The sequence below is a fragment of the Fistularia commersonii genome, chromosome 15 (genome assembly GCF_037954325.1).
Source record: "Fistularia commersonii isolate RoL2024-O1a breed Wild chromosome 15, RoL_Fcom_v1.0, whole genome shotgun sequence".
Classification (NCBI taxonomy): Eukaryota; Metazoa; Chordata; class Actinopteri; order Syngnathiformes; family Fistulariidae; genus Fistularia; species Fistularia commersonii.
In genome coordinates this window covers 18117184-18136061 of record NC_141298.1, presented here as the reverse complement: position 1 = coordinate 18136061, position 18878 = coordinate 18117184, and the positions used below count along the sequence as shown (strand labels likewise).

Here is an 18878-nt window from a genome sequence, read left to right as displayed (position 1 = left end):
CACACACACACGCACACACACACATAGCAAGCACTCGTCTAATACACCTCGCTTTGTTGCCTTTGGCAACAAAACCAATATGGTCCATATCATGGCGGGTGGAAACCTCACAAGTGAAAACAATGAAGGAGTTTGGCGAGGACGCCCCGCCGGACGCCCCGCCGGACGCCCCGCACCATGCTGTTTGCTCGCATGAAATAAAACATTTTATTTCCAAATAACCAAACAGAGAGGACGCACTCAGAGGGGATTTTTGTTTGTATATTTATTGGCATGTTTTCAGCACTGGGGTCACCATGGCGACGGCCACGGCGTCTCCTGTCGCCCGCGCGAGTCCGCAGCCACAGTTTGGAAATCAGACGTATCCCACCGTAAAACATAAGACCAGGCGTTTATTGCACACACACCTCTTATGTAAGAGGCGGGGGGGCTGGTGTGTGTGTGTGTGTGTGTGTGTGTGTGTGTGTGTGTGTGTGGAGTGAGAAAGTGTGTGAAGGTGTTTTGCATCCATCCTTCCAACCCCCCTCTCTAATTGTCCTTACCTGCTATCCTGCTCACGCCACCCCTCCACACACACACACACACACACACACACACACACACACACACACACACAGTGTGGGGAGGTGGCAGGTGTTGACTTGTCGTGCTCTCCTCTGGCAGGAAGTGTTTCTTCCACTCTTCACTTCAACTCCACCCACCTTCCTCGTCCTCGTCCTGGTGGTGCTGGTGGTCCCGGCCCTGCAAAGAGAGCAGAGGGTGTTGAGTGTGTGTGTGTGTGTGTGTGTGTGTGTGTGTGTGTGCGTGTGTGTTGGACGTGCAGAGGACAGGGACCGACGGGGAGGACACCGGAGCAGGAGGAGGGGCGTTGAGGGAACCATCCATCACGTCTTTAAGTGAGTGCGGTGGGACGGGGCTGAGAGGAAGGTCGTCCGCCCCCCCCGAGCTCGTCGGCACCTGGGCGGCGCCGAGCGCCTTCCAACTGACTAATTACCCCGCGCACGCCGTCTGTCACGGCGCCATGACACTTTTACTGACTCACGGGGCCGACCGCCAGTCAGCGCGGAGAGCGCCGCCTCCGCGGGCGGCGACACGAGCAGGCGGACGAGGGGAACGCGAGGTTTAGCGCGGCGCTAAGCTAGCATGCAGATGCAGGAGGAGACGGCCGTGGGCCAAATATCCTCCGTACCGCACGGCGGCGGCGGCGGCCGCGGCGGCTCCTCCGCAGGCCGGCGTGCACAAAGAAAAGGCCTTCCTTCCCACCCGCCTTCCCTCACGTCCTCCAGGATGGAAGCAGCAGGTTGCAGGAGGACGTCCGGCCCGCAGAGGAGCTTCCGCCGTCGCACTCGGACACGGAGGTGTTATGAATGAGCCGCTCCTGCAGAAGGAGGACCTTCCTGATAGATGAGGTCCGGAGCGGGGGAGGGGCGCAGGACCGGTTGGATTCCAATCAGAACCGAACTCATTTGAATAATTAGCTTCCACAAGTGCGGCGGCGGCGCCGGAGCACAAAGGAAAGAGCGGGGGGGCGCGGCGTGCTCCGAGGCCGTCCGGCGGCCGAGGGGTTAAAAGCTTTCGCCCGTGGCCACGACGCCGGGCCGGCGATAGGTCACATTCAAGTCCCGGCCGCCGGACGGCCGACCTGCAAGACAGAGGGTGATTATCCCGCACGGTCACAGTTCAATAACTCCATCACGCCGCTCGCCAGATACCAGGTTTCCCTGGCAACGCCTCCAAAGTAAATCACAGATCAGAGCAGAGGAGGGGAGATAACACCAGACTGGGGGAGGGAGGGGGGACCACCTCAAATTCTGTAAAGCTTTAAACAGTACCATACACACACACACACACACACACACACACACACATGCACAGGACTGGGAGCACGCCATTTGGCTGCTGTGAGCGCGGCGGCCCGTCAGGCTGCGACCGTGACGCTCCTCCCTGTGGCTTCAGGCCCGCCGAGAAAAATCCACAAGTCTCAGCACCGCTCGCCCGTCCTCTGCAGACCCCCCCCCCCCCCCCCAACACACACACACACACCCCCATCCACCGCCGCACTCACTCATCCAAAACAAAAAAAGTTAACGGACGTGTAATCATGGCCTTCATCCAATTAAAAAAAAAAAAAAACTGCAGCGCTGTGGAGGCGGGGCTACAGGGGACGTGTGTGTGTGTGTGTGTGTGTTGCTGCACAGGTGCTTGCATGTGGTGTCATTAGCTGTGTGTGTGTGTGTGTGTGCGTGTGTTCAGGTGACTGTCTGGCCTCCTGCCGCAGTGTCTGGAAACTCAGACACGTCCCCCCCGCCCCTCTCCTCCATGTTTGCTCTGCTATCAGGCGTACCTGACGCCCCCCCGTCGCCCCCCCGTCGCCCCCCCGTCGCCCCCCCGGGCCGATAACGGCCCCGCCGAACGCCAAAGACACAATCTGACAATCGATGCGTCGCGAGCACAGACACACACTCGTCCTCCAACCCGCTGAACACACCGGCCTCTTCGCCTCGGCCCCGGAAACCGACACGCCGCAGATAAACGCTAATCTGCCCTTATTACATGTGTCGGGGGGGCGAGGGGGGGGGGGGGGGGGCGGCGTGACGGCGCGGCGGCGCATCACGCCACCACCTCCGAACAATGCGGCGTAATCTCCGGCTCACACTCGGGTTTATCTGCACCCCTTCCGGGTCCGGACGGCCCCCCCTCAGGGGGACCCGAGGGCCCGGGTGGATCCACCGGAGGAGGACGTTTCTCCACCTGGACCACACACTCCTCTACACTCCTCTCGAACCTGCCTGATGACCGACGAGCGTCTTCTGCGAATTTATTCAAAAACCGTTATTATTATAGTGATCGGTGTTTGCGGGGAGAGACGAGGGCGTCCCCGTCGGGCGCCGCCGCCCGTGAGGCATTTATGATCCATTTAGCGCCGTCGTGGAAACCGCACTTAACCTCGGCATCGGCGCGCTGAATAAACACACTCGAAAAGCAAAAAAAAGGCCAGACGAGCGAAAGCGACTTCATTAGCCTTGTAGCCGCTTGGCGGCGCCGCGCGGGGAGACCCGGCCCGGCTCTGACCGAAGGCGGCGTCTCCCGCGGGCCGGAGCCACGCCGATCTTTTACGGGGTGATATTTATTGGATCCCTGGCAGAGCTCGCCGCGCAGCCTGCTTTGTCACAGCTGGCGGGGTTTGCTCAGCGGGGGCGGCGGGGGGGCGCTGCCAGACGGACCTTCATAAAAGCGTCTGTCTGGTTTGTGGGCAGCCGCCCCGCGTCTCGCCGCTCAGGCACTTGTCGCACCGAGCCGCCGCCGCCGCCGCCGCCGTCGCCGCCGCTGCTCCTGCCACTGCTGCTTGGTATTCATCCGGCGTGGCTCCTTCAGCTGTTGCCGGGGGCTCCGGAGCGAGTGGCGGCGCCGTTTACCGAACCGAACGGGAAACAGAGGAGGGCGGGATGGGGGGGGAGGCGGTTTGGAGACGCATTCCTCCGGCAGGACGCGGACGGTCGGGTGAAACCTCAGAAACCGGGTCAGGTCACGACGGCGAGAGGGTCCACGCCTCAGATTCGCCCGGTTCCCCGTAGGGCCGGGTCGCCATGGCGGTCCCGCCGTTGTCCGGTCCCGAAGAGGCCTCCGCCGTCCGCTTTAACGTGATCCCGACCTGGAAGCGGTCCGGACGTCTGCGGAGGCTCCTCACAGGAACCGTCACATGACCAGAGCGACACAACTGGCGGCTCAATGATTTCATCTTCCCCGGACGCCGCCGTCGGCGCCGCCAGATTAATGCAGGGTTATGGAGTCTCACTCCAACAGGTCATTTTAATCGTGCCGATTAAAAACAAGGGGCGAGGATGAGGTGCTTGGTGTTCTGGGACGGCGAGATGTGAGATGCCTGGCGGGACGGCGGAGAGCGGAGGGACAGGTGGGGTCGAGGCGGGACGAGCCTCCACGGCAGCACGTCGGAGGGGGCTTCGCTGCGAGGGGAGCGGCGGCGGCGGCGGCGGCGGCGGCGGCGGCGTCCGCCCCGGTCGTCTCCTCCAGACATCCTCGTCTGGTGCCGCCATCCAGACGGGGCGAGGCGGCGCCCGACGTGTTCCCACAAACAGCCGTCGGCACGGGCGGACGTTCGTTCGTTCGGTAGATGATGAAAAATGGCGGCGAACGGCGAGACGCCCCCCCCACCCCCGCCTTGGACCGCTTCGCCCGCAAACCCCGATGGAGAACGGGTTCTCCTCCAGCTCCACCTCGGAGCGCTGGGCGGGACGTCGAGTGTGCCCTCCGCCGGCGTCCCAAGAGCCTAACCCGTGATTTTGTATCAGGAGAGCTCACAAGTTAGGGTCTCAGGGAGCAGGTGAAGTACGACAGTCAAACCAGGAGCCGCAGTCAGACGCAGGGCACTGAGAGCACAGACACCTTTCCTCCCTCCCCCTCTCTCTCTCTCTCTCCATCCCTCTCTCTCTCTCTCTCTCTCTCTCTCTCTCTCTCTCTCTCTCTCCCTCTCTCTCTCAAACACATGCTTTCTCATCCGCTGCCACTTTAAAGTAGCCGGCGTCCAAAAAGAAAAACGCTCCTTTTGTCCCTCCTCGCCGCCAATGCAGATGCCTTCCTCGGCCGGCGGCGCCGGGCTGGGCCGGGCTGCTCTGCCCCCGCAGCCACGCAGAGGTGGAGGCGTTTGCACTCGCAAACGCTCCCGAGCACAGAATAACCACAGGATGCTCTGCAGCAGCAGCAGCAGCAGCAGCAGCAGCGGCGGCGACGCGGCGGCGGCGGCAGCGGCGGTAGAGGAGGAGGAGGAGGAGGAGGAGGAGGAGGAGGAGACGACAAAGGAAGACAAAGGAGTAAATTTGTTTGAGCCGGCGATGATCCTCGTAGCTGCACACACACACACACACACACACACACACACACACACAGACATGGCAACCTGTGCTAACTAGCCTTTGTGCTGCAAAAGCAAGAAAAAAAGAACCCGCCCGTCCGAGCAGCCCCGGCTCGCCTCTTTGTCTCAGAGCGCCGGCTGGTCGTCCGTCTGCGGCCGCCGCCTGCAGGACGGCGTCCCCCGAGCCGTCTGACCGCCGCCGGCGCGCTCGCACTGACTGATGAGTGCGGAGCGACGCTCGGCAACCCCGACGCCCCCCCGCTCCTCGTTAGGAGATTTCATCGGAAGCGAAAGATCAATTAATAAGAAACGCGGGAACGAACGTCCAATCATGGGAACAGACAAAGCGTCCGGTCTCCAGGACGAGCCGGGAAACTTTCCTCCACCGCCTGCGTCGCCTCCGATCGGCCGGTTCCGGAGCGCCGAAGCCCGGACCGCCACGAGGTCGCCCTCGGACGTCGCTCCATCGCCATGGAAACCCCCCTCGGACCCCCCCGGGCTCAACGCGGCCGCACGATCCGGCACGCCGACGAGCAAACTGTCGTAAACATGAACAAACTCTGCGGATTCCCGTGTCATTTCTTCACTCACCGTGAACTCAAACACACACCTGACCCCCCCGCCCCTTAGCTCCGCCCCCTCCGGGGATAGCATGTACATAGATGCCTCTGACTGCCGCCTCCTCTCTGGGGAAGGCCGAGCGACGGGTGGGCTCCTGGAAACGAGCGCCCTGTACCCACGCCACTCCACGCCACTCCACGCCACCTAACGCCACCCCCTCCCGACACACCTTTTGTTACCCTTCTTTGAGCTGAGGAGGAGAAGCCGAGGAAGGTGAGCTGCTGCCAGACGCAGGAGAGATGGGACCCCCCCGGTCCATCTCACCCCCCCCCCTTCAGACTGGGACAGCAGCCATGTTGCCCTCCCCCCCCCCCCCCCGACCCCCCAGAGGTTCAACCCCACGAGCGTCTCCGGCGCCGGAAAGGAAACGGCAAAAACATTTGCTTCCTCCAGCTGCTCGCCGCCGCCGCATCCTACCACCTCGCCACCACCGCCTCCCCCCTCCTCCTCCTCCTCCTCCCCTCCCCCATTTGACCCTTCCTCTCCCGAAGCCCTGCCTCTTCGCCGCCTGCACCCCCCCATCACGCCCCCCCATCACGCCAGGTCTGTACCTGTCTGCTCGCCTCCCCGTCTGCAGCTGCCTGCCCAAAGTGAGCTACTGCAGCACGAGTCTGCAGCGACAGCCCTCGCTCCGGCTCGCCCTCCCTCCCTCTCTCTCTCTCACACACACACACACACACACACACACACACACACACACACACACACCCTCCATACAGCCTTTTCTGGTGAACACGTTCCTCCCCATGCTGATCAATTTCTTCTCTTTTCCATCGGTGTACATGCACACCCACACATACACACACACACACACACACACACATACACACACACACACGTACACACACACACATGCACACGGACATGCTCAGACACACACACACGTATGCTGCAGCGAGCCGGCTGCCCGAGGAAGCGGGTGCTTGTGTGATCGTCGAACTGTCTGGTAACACGGATTCACACACGAGCCACATGGATAGACACTCATCAACACACACACACACACACACACACACTGATGTGTCCAGCGTGAGCCTGATAATATGGAGCCAGTGCTGGAGAGCGAGATCCACGGCTTTGCCCCCCCAGCACGCCGCCATCACGCCAGCACACAGCCTTGCGCTCCTCGGCGCCGCCCGTGCGCTCCGACCCCGCAGGAAGCGGCGGAGGAACACGGCCGTGCGCCCGTGTATCTATATTTGCGTGAGAAGGTTTAGTTCTCCGCTTCCCCCTCCCGGTGCCAGCGGACGGCCGTTCTAATCTCAGAGTTTAATCTCCCTCACGCCCCGGATAGATTAGGGTTACGACCCCAGGATGTGGCGGGGGGCCGGGGGGGCCGGGGGGGGCCGGGGGGGCCGGGGGGGCAGGGGGGGCCCGCAAATGTTATCATTGATTGATCGTGCGCTTTAATTCTGCTCGCGGACGCTTTCGTCGTTTTTCTTTCTCCTCGGCCGGAGGAGGAGGAGGAGGAGGGAAGCCGGAGGAAGTGACCTCACAGCGGCGGCGAAGGGGTTTTTTCTCCCCGTCGGCGAAGGCGCGGCGAGGTAAATCCTGCAGCCAATGTCAAAACCGTGGCCAGGTTGAAGTCTGCGGGGGAGGCGGGGGAGGGGCCTCCTCGCAGATTGGCTCGGCGGCGGCGGCGGCGGCGGCGGTGACGCAGAGGCGGAGGGGGGGTTGGGAGTCGCTCTGCGCCTGAGCCGGCGGGGGCCAGCAGGCGGCCAGAGAGGTGATCAATCAGCTCCATTACAGCCGTGTCACTGCAGAGTCTGGAGCTCCAGCCGCATCCCGCCCATCACCCACTCACACACACACACACACACACACACACACACTGCCTCTCCTCCCGTCTAGACTAGAAATAGAAGCCATTTCGGTGTTGAAAATGGCCCGCCGGAGAAAAAAAAAGGGGCACGGGAGTCGTGTGTGATGGCGGCGGGACGGGACGCGGCGAGGACGCGGCAAAGAGGCCGGCTTTGAAACGGCAGCGAGCGTTTCAAAGCGGCGGGAAAAAGGACGGCGCTCTTCAGATTTTGTGGCGCCAGCGCGCGTTGACACTTTTCTTTATAGAAAAGGAAGCCGGGGAACATGAGATAGATATCTGTGCCACGGATGCCAGCCGGGCGTCAGATAGGTATCCAAACAATGGACTTATCTCCGCCGGCGCAAACAGCAGAGGATGGAAACATGGAGGAGCGGGAGGAGGGGCGGCGGCGGCGGCGAGAGGAGGGACGGGGGGGGGGGGGGGGGGATGCGACGCGCAGCGCCTCGACGGCAGCCGGCGGCCAGCGGGACGTTAATGACGATCATGTCTTGTCACACTAGCCGTCGGGCCAGTCAGCAGATCCCGCCCTTGTCCCTGCCCTTCTCCGATCAATGGCATTGATCCGTCCCAGGGGTCAAGGGGCAAGAGCGTATCAATGGGGGGGGCAGCTGATGCGGCAGGCGGGGGCGGAGGTGCGGGGGGGGGGGGGGGGGAGGCGCTGGTGACTCCAGACAGATCGATGACGCCCCCGTCTGCCATCGCTGTGTTATGATTATTCATTCGCCATTTACCCTCGCCGCATTAAGGGAGCGTTTGCTCGGGGGAGGAGTCGGGCCGCCGGCTGGTCGCGTCTGTCGGAGGGGGAGAGCGAAAAAAAAAAGCCTCCGCCGGCCGGGGGAGGGAGAGCGCCGGCCCGACCGGAACCGCGGGGCTTTTGTTGCTAAGGCCTGGGCTCGGCGCTGACGTCAGGGGGACGGGGAGCCAATCGGCCGCCGGCGACGGCCGACGTCTGATTTCTGGTCTTTGTGACAGATCTGGGTGCAGGTTTGAAAACCGGAGGACATTAGAAAGTCTAATAAACCGCTGTGCTACTTTCCACCCATACAGATATACATTACATTTTTCTCCATATAGAAAGAAATATACATGGCATCCTGCGTCCCTGCACAGCAGAGGCTTCCTCTGCTGCAGGACGCTGCGCTCGTGAAACACGATGGACATGTTTTACAGTGCACGTGTGAGGCCGCCCACAAGTCATGACTGAAACGGGTCCCGTCGGCTGCGGTCCACGCCGAGGTTCTGGGACGGCGCCCGGGAGATCCCGCCCTCTGTTTATTTGTTCGACCGGCCCGTAAACCCAGAGCCGCCTTTCTGAGGCGGCGCCGGCCTGAGCTTCACACATCTGGAGGAGCCATTGGGGGTGCAGGGGGTGGGAGTGGGAGTGGGAGTGGGAGTGGGAGTGGGAGTGGGAGTGGGAGTGGGAGTGGGAGTGGGAGTCGGGTGTGACGTCTCTCTAAAATAAACCCGGCCCACTTGAAGTTGAACGACTGTGACCAAGCTGGAAAACCAAATGTATATTTTAAATTACTAACGCACGAGCGTTCCACGGTGGAACCCCTGTGTGTGTGTGTGTGTGTGTGTGTGTGTGTGTGTGTGTGTGTGTGTGTGGGTGTGTGTGCTTCCTAAGAATGGAGGGAGGATGAAAAGGAGTTCTTGGATTTCCAAGGGTTTGCTGGGCTCGTGTTCCCCGGCAGGAACCAGTTAGACGACAATGACATCGTGCCGGGGCCGGGGGGCCGGGGGGCAGGGGTTTGGGGGTTCAGGGGTTCGGGGGGGCCTGAGCAGCGGGCCCTAACCCTAACCCCGGAGCCCCTCCACACACCCGTGATCTGATAATAACTCCTTTCCCAAGAAATCCAACTGAGCATCTGCACGGGGAGCCACGGCTCCGGAGATGATTCCAGGAATCAGACAAACCTCCTGCCCGGGGGCTCCACAGGACGGCTAATGCTAAGCTAAAGCCAGGCCACCTCCTCTTCTCCACCTCCATATTTCATATGTTTATGCTTTTACTGTTTTTATTGCCTCTGCTTTTATTTGTCCGTTTTACAGCCGCATTTTATGGCCTTTCTCTTTTTTAAATCTTTCTCTGAAATACAGCAGATTAATTGGAATTATTCTCTGTTAAAATACCTCCACTGCATGGATGGGTCATTACCTTTGAATTTAAATGAATACACCCAACCACACACACACATATAGACACACACACACACACACACACACACACACACACACTTATTTTTGTAAATGACATTAAATGGCAAACAGCAGAGCTGGCATTGTGGCCGCTGCGCCCCTGACCTGCAGAGTGTGAGGAGTGGGTCCCAAACCTTCTCCCACCATCTGAGCCCCATTGTATTCAATCCATGACGTTCCCTCACACACACACACACACACACACACACACACACTGGGCCAAGAGAAGCTGCTCTTCCTCTCAGAGAAGACGATGGAGGAACAGTGCGGCATGAGGATCTGCATGGTGTGTGACGTCAGATGACATGTTGCGTGGAGAACATCTCCCTGGCATCCATGAGGAGGAGGAGGACACGGTAAACAGATGACCTACGACCTCTTCATCATCTCGGAGGACGGCGGGGAAGCGATCACATCTAGCTTTTCCCACCGAGGGACGGCCCACATGTCCTCAGGGTCTGCCGGAGCATTCGGGGATCTGAAGATCTGAAGATCTGGCCGTTCACAGAAGTCGGTCCTTCATTTTGTGCATGCGGTCGGTCAGGGGCCGTTACCATGACGATCATGTTTCGCATTCGTGTTTGCATGACGCTACTAGCATGTCCAAATGGCTCACACTGGGGACATGGGCAGACGTGTGTGTGTGTGTGTGTGTGTGTGTGTGTGTGTGGGTGTGTGAGACTCCAGCTTAAAAAGTCAAGTCATGAATGTGTGAGACAGGTTACAAGATCACACACACACACACACACACACACACACACACACTCATTCCGAAGCTGCAGTGATTCCTCCAATCACAAAGGCCCATATTGGAGGCCGAGGGGGAGTGTGGGATGGCCGGTGGTGTGCACGGTGTGCACGGTGTGCACGGTGTGCACGATCTGAGGAGCATCAGACCGCAGGAGACGTGTGGTGGAGAAGCAGGAGGTCAGCGCTCCTCACACACAGGCTGATGTCATACGTGTGCTCCAAGGAAAGCTAGAAGGTTGTACAGTTAACTCCCAGGGTATAATTCTAAACCATACAACCTACTACCTCAACCCGGATGCACACATCTTCAACTCCACACACACACACGCACACACACACACACACACACACACACACGGACACACACCTCGCCTCCGTGTTGAGAAGCAGCAGGGGGTTTCGGGGCGACGTTCACACCACAGTGACAGAGACCCACAGAGGCGAGCTTGTGCTGTCAGATGTGCCACAAGATCGGATCTACGGGTTTGTGCCAAATGGTTAAGGCCAAAACGCCGAAGGGGTCGTGACAGACACTTTTTGGAACCCCGTCCTGAACCGCGTCGTGGGAGACCCGGTCCGCCAATCCGAAAAGAGGGAAAAAACAGTTCCTCTAAGGGCTCCTCGGAGGAACGTGGCTGGACTTACCCTTCGTGGACGCGTCCTGGAGGGGGGGGGGGAGGGGGGGGGGCGGCGGTCGCTGGCCGGGGGTCATTTTCTCCCATTTCCCTGGAAACAGGAAAGAGAGCGGTTTGAAAACGCTGCCGCTTCTCCGGGCAGGAACGCCGCCGGATCCGGAGAGAGGGGCGGAGGCCGGCGACCGGGAGGGACGCGACAGGACGTCACGTCGCGGCGTCTGGGTTCGGAGGCGTCGCTCGGGGTAAGAATCCCGGTCCGGGATTGGCCGAGGCCCCGCGGACCCGCCCCGGTCTGAGAGGTTAGCCGAGCCCGGCCCGGAGCGCGAGGTGGCGGAGGGAGATGCCAGTGTAATGAGGCGTGCGTCGGCCGGCTCCCGTTAACCGCGGCCGTGCCAGAAAGACCTTGGCGGCGGGATATTCCTGATGGCGACGGCGGCGCCAGGCAGCAAAGTCCAAGGGAGGAAATGGAGTTCACCCGACATTCACCCTGAATCTCATTTCATTTTCTCCCCTCCGTCCAGGAGGAAGCGAGCGGTGAAGATAAGCGGCGAGCGGCGAGCGTTAAAGCCCTCGCTTTTCTTTTTTCCTGCCACGGCGAGGAGACGGAGGGAGAACCTCCTCGGCTCGGCTGGCAGCGGCGCCGGCTTCGGCCGCCATTTTCTCAGCAACAAACAGGGGCGGAGGCGGGGGAAGGGGGGGAGGGGGGGAGGCTGGCATGGCTATTTAACCCCCCACACCTGGCAGCGTTACAAGCCTGGAGAAGGAAAGATCACATTATTTGCTAGCAGAGCGCGGCGGCGGCGGCGGTGTTCAAATGCAGTATTCTGCTGACACTGTGAAGACATCTTTTGTCTTAATCAAAACATTACCCCCCCCCCCTCCCTCCCCCCCGCCCCCCCCAGCACCACCAGCCCTGAAATCTGGCACCTTCTTGGGAGGGGGAGGGCGGTGCAAAGAGTGGTGTTAGGAGTCATGGCAACCTCCAGCTGGCAGGCGGCCCAGCACCCCGAGGAGACCAGAGAAGGGGCTAATGTGGCGTCGAGCAGGAATGCGCCGCCGCGTCCAAAGTCAACTGGGCGGCCGCGCCGGCTGCTCAAGACTTCGGCTCCGACGCCAGGGAATTTATTTTTTTGACGGGAAAAACACAAAAGGGTCGAACGGGCGACAAAGTAATGACACACCGGCGCAGCGGATTGAAAGGTCCGCCGCGCTGGGATCGGGAGCAGGACCCGTCCGCGGCGTGCCGGCCGCATCAGAAGACACGACCGGAACGGGAACGCCAGAGCACGGCGTGGAGCTGCAAAAGTCTGCGTCCACGCCGCCCCTCAGGCGGACGCCGGGGAACATCCGCCCGCCATGACGGCTTTGGATTCCTTCCCGATTGCTAAGCGTGTTTGCAGCAAGTAATGACGCACACTCACGCCGGGACTCTCAGACACCCGACGCTTCCGACATCCTCCCGGAAGCACCTCGGTTCATCCCAGCCGCGAAGACCGTGGATCCTCGGACGTCTGGAGACGGCGGCGCTACGAGCGGCGCGGCCCGACAACCTCGTGGCCCGGCGACGGGCGCGGAGGAGGATGATTGGAAGAAAACTTTGTTTCTCGCTAAAAGCAGACGCTCTGCGCCGAGGGACGAGTGGACGGCGGCCGCGAGCCGCTCTCACGGCCGTCAGAAAAACATGCCAATAAGCGACGTCCCGCTAAGGAGGGATATTGGCTAATAAAATCAGCGGACCGATATTCCTGTCGAACGCGGCGTGAATACATTTGTCACATTGATCCCGCGGATCCTCGGGTGAGCGCTGAGCGAGGAACCAGGCCGAGGAACCCGGGAACCCGGGGACGGAAGTCCAGGAGCTCGGAAATACCGAGCGGTAGTTCGGGTCAATGGACTTGTGGTGGAAGCCGTGGAGCTGCTGGATGTCCAAGGTGGGATCTTTGAGGGAGGAGCGGAAGGTGAGGCGAGGCCTCCTCTTCTGGTGTGGAGATAGAGGAGGAAGAAGGAGCGGAATAAGCAACGGCAGCCAACATCTATGAAGACCTCCATCCTTCCATGTGGGACGGCCTCGTGGTGCGGCTCCAGGACCAACCCAAACACGGGCAGGACCTAAGGAGGTGGAAGACCTGCAGAAGACCACCGATCCAACCTCAAGTCAGGAAATGAGGTTCACTTAAGACGGAGTCACGGTTTCTTTCTTATTTGGAGGAAACGTAAGACTTTGGGGTTCGTCCCCGAAACCAGGGGATCTACTGAGGGCAGAAAACCTCCTCAGCCGTTTCAGCCGCCAGCAAATACTCAGCTGGACACCAGGGAGGCCCGGCGGCGGCTGGAACGGCCCATCTCATATCCTGAGAGGCAGGAGGCCAGGGGTCAAAGGTCAAATGAGAATGGGGGGGGCAGGGGGGGGCTTTCCCTTGGGCTGGGGGGGGGGGGGGGGGGGGGGGGGGGGGGCACGGCAAGCCAGACGGGGTGTTTAAGAAATCAGACAATCCTCTCAGCCTGGTTGTGCATATAATGGATAGATCTGATGTGTGTGTGTGTGTGAGTGTGTGTGTGTGTGTGTGTGTGACAATGCTAATGGCTGGAGCTGCGATTCCAACCACAATAATGGAGGTGCAGGGGAAGGAGACGCCCCCAGACTGTCCTCTGTGGCAAAGACCGGGATCCTAGTAAAGCCCTTCAGGTCTTCAGGTGACGTCCCCCTTGCAGACGGACGTCCAGACGCTCCAGAACATCACGCTTGCGCAGCTCACAGCTCCACGGACGAACCTCCAGAAGATGCACGAAATGTTTGTGCTCGGTTTGAGGGACAAAATGAGAAGAAACGCCGGCCTGTTAGTGTGTTACTCTCAGCGGGGTTCAGGTTCAGGAGGGACTGTTGCTTTTGATCCTGAGCTTTTATCTCCATTAATGCGACGCCGCCTTGAGTCGCTGCCGCAGCAGAAGAAGAAGAAGAAGAAGAAGGAAGAAGAAGAAGAAGAAGAAGAAGAAGAAGAAGGAACAAAAAGGTGGTGGTTTAATCCCGGCGGTTTTAATGAGCGGCGCCTGTAGTTTCTCTCACGTCAACACGACGCGACTCCACAATCAGAGCGATAAAAGGGTCGCAAACCGACGTGGAGATTTGACAAACATCTGTGAAGATCTCAGCTCCTCCTCTGCGTCTGACCTGCCGGGATTCGCCGGGAAAGGGAAGGAGCTGCCGGGATTCCTGGACAGGTGCGCCGGGACGACCCCGGACGGGCCGCAGCGGCGGCGGGAAGCGGGAATGCAAATGAAATGCAAATGTGTCGAGGCGGACGCTAATCCGGTTATGTTCCCCCCGCCGCACCGGAGCAGATCAGGAGGAGGAAGGAGCGGCCGAAGGATGCTGGAGGAACCCGTTTAGGACGTTAGCGCTGCCTCTGTCTGTCCGCGGCGCTGCCTAGCACCAGACCAACGCCGGGCCTCCGCCGCGCCCCCATTGGCTGCGTGCCACTCACCGGCAGCCAATCGGCGAGCGGGAATGCCGGAGGTCCTCCCTCCGTGTTTCTCCGTAGGAAAAACGGCGAGGAAGGAACATGAGGGAACCCCAGAAGGTCCCGGACCCACAGGCCCAGAGGTCTGGGTGGAGTCCACCTCATGTTCAGATCTCAAATACCTTCTGACAGCTGGCACTTGAGGAGATGCTGCTGGATTGTTTTTCAGACGGAGGGGTAGTACGTAAAGCACACACACACACACACACACACACACACACACACACACACACACACGGAACTCCCGTTGAATTATAGGTCAAATGAAAGATGTCGTCCTCTGAGCGCGGAGCGTCTGAAGGTCGTCCGACGGGAACGGCAGGTGACACCGGCGCCGCCTTCACACCAAAACATCACGGCTCCTCACCGACTTCCCGGACGCCGTGGGAACGCGGCGAGGCACGTGCACCGAATCTTTAACGTGCACGTGGCTCACACAACACCATCCCATAACGTAATTACATTACATATGAATCAGCACATTATGATTTAAAGTGGAAATAACAGACGCAGAGAGTTACTCATCACAATCCAAACGTCGGGATCTAAATAAAAGGCAATTAAAAAAGGATCCCTCGGTTCTCAGTAGAATCCAAGCGCTGGACGTGACGTGGATCCATCCCGACCCCCCAGACAGGCGGAGCTAATATTCCCCGGCAAAGGTGGGGGGGTTGGATTCCCCGGATTCTCGCACATAATCAAGTGCACTGTCTGCCTCTAGCAGTGTGAAGGTGGCCCGTGGCCCCCCGGGCTCGGGGGCCCCGGCGGCCCCGTCGGCCCCGTCGGCCTCGTCGGCCTCTGCATGCTAATGAAGCTAACAAAGCAGCCGTGGAATCACATGCAGCTGGTGGAAGACAATAACCTCCACGTTCATCCATTTAGGGGGGAAAAAAAGCCTTTAATTAGCTTTTTTTTTTCCTAAGCCAGATTGCACAAGAGCGTGAAATATCATGGCCTGGAGTAGAGTGTGAGTGTGTGTGTGTGTGTGTGTGTGTGTGTGTGTGTGTGTGTGTGTGTGTGTGTGTGTGTATTCTGCAGAGATGCGCTCCAGTTGAAAACATGTGGCACCTCTCACCCCGGAGCACCGCGGCCCCGCCGAGCACACGTCAGTCAGACGTGATGGCGGGCGGAGCGAGCGGGACGGGACGGGTGTGTGTGTGTGTGTGTGTGTGTGTGTGTGTGTGTGGATTATACAGCGGCCTGGTGTTTCCACTGGGGTCTCCCCTGCTGGGCTACATGGTCCCGACTCCCTTTGTCTGCTGTTAACCCGTTAAATCCCGCGGAAGAGCCCATTCAGAAATGTGTCACACACCCCGGGGGGGCGTTTTGTGTGGAATAATGATCTTAAAGGGGTTAGAGAGCATTGCCATAGACCCCCCCCATCCCCAAACAAACACACACACACACACACACACACACACACACACACACACACACACAGGAGTGAAGTTGTTGCCTTCCCCGTCAGAACTCATGCAGTAGCAGCTCCTTGGAGATGTGACAGCTACTGGGGCTTTTAGCACAGATGCTATGCTACTTGTGTATGTTGCCCTCTGGACGCCCTCTCAACCTGCCATAACACACACACACACACACACACACACACACACAGACTCAGCCCAAAGAGTCATGTCGGGGATTGTGAGGGAGAAGGTGCGGTAGATGTTGCAGGAGTTCACGAGGAAAAAGCGCTGTCCCGCCATGATTAATGGCGCGGCGCCTCTGGAGCGGCGGCGGCGAGCGACGGCGAATTATGGATGCAGAAATAAAGGGAAATGTGGACGGGTCGGGACGGCCGGAGCGCCAAACGTCTCCGAGTGTGTATTTATACACACTCTGGCAAATGGCGAGGGAGCTCCAGTAACCCAATTAGTGGCCGTCTGCTCACTAACACACACACACACACACACTCACATATTCACACACACAACCGTGGTACGCGGGCCAGTGTCACACAAGCACACGTTTTTTTTGTGTTTGTGTGCATGTGTGTGTGTGTGTGTGTGTGTGTGTGTGTGTGTCAAGCTAACAAAGACGAAAATGAAACAAGCGAAGGGATGAAGGAGTGAAAGAACCCGGGACCTGAAGCTCTGTGTCATCCACCTGAAGGGTCTCTGATTAACTCACCACACACACACACACACACACACACACACACACACACACACACACACACACCCTCCTCAGCTGGAGAGCCCTTGACTCCTACCCAAATTAAACTCTGTTTCTGTGAATGAGTGTGTGTGGTTGTGCGCGGCGCCCAGAGGGTCCGGGTTCAGGGTCTCCTTATGAATCTAACCACATTTCGAAATTAAAAAAAATTAAAAATCGCGCCCCAAAAATCCCCCCGCCCCCCCGGCGCCCCGCCATCGGCGCCGCCTCTCGGCCCGGGTTCCTTTCACGGCGGTTTAATCCGGGCCCGTCGGCTCCCGAGCAGGTGAAGTCAGCCGGAGACTTTCCCACGGTCCGGGAGCAAATCCTGAGCCCTGAGCCTTCCCGAGGGCCGGCCATCTGTCCGCGGCGTTTGGAGTGTGTGAGGAGTGTGTGAGGAGTGTGTGTGTGTGTGTGTATATGTGTGTGTGTATGTAGAGGGGGCGTGGGGGGGGCGTCAGCTGCACCGGCGAATTCAACGTTCCAACACACCCCTTCTCCGTGGAAGGAAAAAAAAAAAACAAAACAAAAACCAAAGTGCCAGATCGAGCCAATGCGCGCACACACACACACACACACACACACACACACACACACACACACACACACACACATGAACCGTCCCCTGGCTCGGTGGCGGCCCGAGACGCTCGGGCGGAGGATAAATAAAAATACTAAAATAGAATAAGAGCAGAGTGTGTGAGCGGGGGCTCCTGCCGGGGGGGCCACGCCGCCCAATCCCAACAAAGCGCCCCGCCACGTAAACCTTGACCTTTGCCCCCGGCGGGGATAAATCATCGGCGCCCCCGACTGACTTCCACCCAACAATACTGCTTCTGCACAAAGCGGCTCCCGGAGAGCCCCCCCCCCCCCCCCCCCCCCTTCCAGGAGCCGGCGAGTTTAGGGGAACATCTCCGCGCCCCGGCGGGGAGAATAAAAACAAACAAACACAAAAAAAAAAAAAAAAAATCTCACTTTGAATCGTCGGCGATCGTCGGCCTTTTTCTTTTTTTTTTTTTCCTCCAAACGCGTGACACCGCCTCTGCGGGAGCATGAGAACGGAGCTTCCTCAATTGTAGGCGCCCCCATACCCGGCCCGTAACCATGGAAGCAGATGCCTGCCCTCCCGGCCCTCCTTACCTCCTGTCGGCCGCGGGGGCTGTGAGCCGCGGCGGCGGTGAAAAGAGGCTGCGGCCGCCTTTCTCCTCGCCCTGCTCCTCAAAGCAGCCATTGAGCGGGTCACCGGTCTAGACGTGTTTGCACGGTCCAGGGAACAGCCTTGATGTAACCCTTGCTCTCCTCTCTCTCTTTCTCTCTCCGCCTGCCACGCCGGCCGCCCAGGCAGCGACTGCGGGCTGCGGAGGGGCGGCGGCGGGCGGCGGCGGCGGCGGCGGCGGCGGCGGCGGCGGCGGCGGGGCTGGGGGGGCGAGGGGCGGGCGGGGGTGGGGTGGGGTGGTGGGGGGACATTGGAGACGGCGGTTTGAAAAGGAACCCGTACGGTTTTGCCATTGTGCCTTTTCATTCATCGATCGAATGAATATCGAACCTCCTGTCCCCGCGCGTGTGAAACGGATAGCTTAGCAAGCATTTTTCTCCCCCCTGCCGCCGCCGCCGCCGCCGCCGCCGCCGCCGCCGCCGCCGCCGCCCCCTCGGGTCGGCTCTGCGGGCCCGGCGCTCCAAACAATACCCGCTCTCATTATTACATTTCTGCCGTACTTATTTACGCGCGGATGCGGCCGGGTTATTTCATTTAAGTGGTTATTTAAATTAGGGCTGCAATTAGCGTCCCATTTTTAGCAATTTAACATCTCCAGACATTTCTTTTTTAATTTAAAGGACAACAACACGGCGGTTTTGGACGTTGCGATGGAGCTAAAGAAAAAAACAATTCTGCTCCTCGCAAATGGGATTTTTAAAATGGGGCAATTAAAAAAAATTGAAATAAAATTGATTTTCTAAATCATTGCTTCGCCAAAAAAAAATAAACACATAAAATTCACGTGGATTTCAGGGATAATTGTGTCCCCGATTGTTACATTTCAAACCAAACAGGTGCCGATAAGATAAAGGAGCTAAAGATGATTGGGATCCCGTGTTTACAAGCTGACGGGGGTTTAAACAGAGGGAGGGTCGGCGTCCGAAGGAGGAGGAGGAGGAGGAGGGAGGAGGAGGAGGAGGAGGAAGAGGCCGCGGACGCGTCCGACCCGGGAGGCGTCTCCGACCCGCCGCGCCAACCATAAATATAATCGTTCCACAGCGAAGGGAACCAATATCACGGCGAATCCCCGGCCGGGGCCACGCCGGAGGACGGC

General features: G+C 59.3%; 1 long non-coding RNA gene across 1 annotated transcript in view; it reads right to left on the bottom strand.

Moving 5' to 3' along the window:
- Nucleotides 1–250: 250 nt before the first annotated feature.
- Nucleotides 251–18878, bottom strand: part of LOC147226720 (uncharacterized) — a 31219-nt gene continuing 12591 nt past the window's right edge. The window contains exon 2 of the long non-coding RNA XR_015107207.1: nt 251–741. This is a non-coding gene — a long non-coding RNA (uncharacterized LOC147226720). The remainder of the gene's footprint in view (nt 742–18878) is intronic.